Raw genomic sequence first — 2,558 nt, 5'->3', positions numbered from 1 at the left:
AAACTTTAATATAATATACTTTAATAATATACTTATATTAAAGTTTTTCTTCATTACCCATTCAAGCTGTCTCCAACCGTTATTAGTAATCGAAGTTATAAATATATACTTCAACAAGCAGGTTACTAATTGTTTAGCAAAATTAAAGGCTTGACAGCATGTTCGATTACCATTTTCGAGTCACCTCTTCGTATTTATGAACCATGACTCAGTACCAATTTTATTATATTTTCACGTTCTCACAATGTGTAATATGAGTACGAGAGTGGTTACTATAAAACACCCTAAGGGTAAAGTCCTTGGAATTTATCGGAAATAGTTTCAGTATGAGTCGAGGAGGAAAAACGAATACAACGTAGTGACTGTCATTGAACATTGGCGATTTGTGCCGCAATGGTACTGTCATTGTAATGTTCATTATTTTATGTTTCAAACGTTGGATCAGTGACTTTTAATAGATAAATAATTTAACTGTTTGATTACATTTCTGCTAACACTCCCACTTTTCCGACAGTGTCTCTCGAATTGGAAAGTAAAATATTTTAGTTTTAAGTTACATAAGATATAGTGTTTGTTTCGTTTATATACTCTGTTTTAACTAGACAAACGAGTCGAAGATTTTTATTTGGAGAATGCAACCAATACAGCTGGTTATGCAATATTCTTGATTAATGAGTTAAATTTGATAAGGTTAAAAATTTGGGTTTACGAATGATGTGGTTTATAATTATATTTGTAGTGTAGGACTGACGTTAGGCTTATGCCGACGGACTCAACTGGTCAAAGTGCTAAACAACGGCGACATTTACGTATCTCAGCATGTGTGAGTCATACAATTACCAGTACACTTAACGTTCATACGAATGTTAGTTTCGCTATCGTACTGGTGTGTAGCGAAGGTTTGGCGATAGTGTGAAGATTTCATAACCTGAAGAAAGCTATTTCATTTTCAGGGATGTTAAACGTATTCAGGTATCGATTTACAATTACTAAGATATTTTGAAAAATTATTATTTGGAAAATCTGCTAATAAATGAAAAAGTGGAACTAAATTTTACTGTTTTTAATTTTAGTATAAATTAATAGTCCTTTATGTGAAAAATTAGTTACTAAAATATTTGTTTGTGAAGTTTTAGAAGTGATTGTTGTATAACGTCATTATAGTTATAATATGGAAGGTCTTTAATTGGAAAATCAACTCGCATAGAAATGATAGATTACTTTCCTTTGTTTGTGAAGGTTTAGATATGGAAGTTAGATCCATCTTTAGTTGCATAAAATTCGAATTTTGTATAGATTGTTGTAATTTCCAAACAAACACTGAGATTGCCAATCTCAGCTAAGTGAACTTATGACTAAAACAATCAAAGAAAGTTAACACTGACAATACACATACATCATTAGACAAACCACTTCATAGATAGTTAGTTTCTAATTTAGCTTTTAATGCTTGTATCTTGTGTACTTCATTCTCACCTTGGGTAAAAGTTGTATATGAAAAAAACTAGTGTTGTATTTGTATTATTTTTTATAAGTGGTAATTTCTAGGAACATTCTAGATTTTCTTTTTGTTAATCAATATAACCTTTGTTTTCCTTGCTGTTTCAAGTGCTGTTTGGTTATTTAATGAAACCTCTGTTTTCCATGCAGTTTCTAGTACTGTTTTAACTATCTTATTTTGTAAAACCTGTGTTTTTCCGTGCTGTTTCCGGTACTGTTTCAACTGTTTTGTTATTTAGTAAAACCTGTGTTTTTCCATACTGTTTCCGGTACTGTTTCAACTGTTTTGTTATTTAGTAAAACCTGTGTTTTTTCCATACTGTTTCCGGTAATGTTTCAACTGTTTTGTTACTTAGTAAATCCTGTGTTTTCTATATTGTTTCCGGTACTGTTTCAACTGTTTTGCTACTTAGTAAATCCTGTGTTTTCCATGTTGTTTCAGGTACTGTTTCAACTGTTTTGTTACTTAGTAAATCCTGTGTTTTCCATGTTGTTTCTGGGAATTTCAACTATCTTGTTATTCTGTTAGTATATTGTGTGTGTGTGTTTTCATGCTGTTTCTGGTATTGTTTAAACTGTAATGTTATTTAGTAAAACTTGTGTTTTCTATGCTGTTTCTATATAGCTATAGCTCCAAGAAAAATTAACCTAGAGACCTGACACTTTGTTCGCATACTAAGGGATTCCGAGGGTGTGCAATTGGGTGTTATTTTTAAATTTGACTCAAAAAAATTTTGACCAATTTTTTTGCCCTACAGTCCCCTTAAATCCCATAATTTTGCTTCCTGAAGGTCTATAGAAAAGTATCAAGTTTACTTGTGTAATTCTCACTTACTGAATGAACAATATGTGGAAGTTTTCTGCCAAATACTCTTAAAAGAATTGAAATATAAACACAAGAAGAAATAATTAATCTGAGAAGCTAGATTAAAACTATTTGCTTTTAACCCTTTCGAGACGGGTCAAGGGTGAAAGGCCATATCATTTCGTTTGTTGACTTGCATTCAAAATTTTATTGAACTACTATTTCATGAATTTATGTCAATAAGTTTGATATC

At 31.2% G+C, this 2,558-nt stretch overlaps 1 protein-coding gene across 1 annotated transcript in view; it reads left to right on the top strand.

Moving 5' to 3' along the window:
* Positions 1–320: 320 nt before the first annotated feature.
* LOC106471627 overlaps positions 321–2,558 on the top strand; it is a gene marked incomplete at its 3' end in the record, with an annotated part of 73,301 nt that continues 71,063 nt past the window's right edge. The window contains exon 1 of the mRNA XM_022400248.1: positions 321–396. The remainder of the gene's footprint in view (positions 397–2,558) is intronic.

This window comes from Limulus polyphemus, unplaced genomic scaffold (genome assembly GCF_000517525.1).
Source record: "Limulus polyphemus unplaced genomic scaffold, Limulus_polyphemus-2.1.2 Scaffold4744, whole genome shotgun sequence".
NCBI lineage: Eukaryota > Metazoa > Arthropoda > Merostomata > Xiphosura > Limulidae > Limulus > Limulus polyphemus.
The sequence above is the reverse complement of the archived record's forward strand: the minus strand, read 5'-3'. Positions and strand labels throughout refer to the sequence as shown.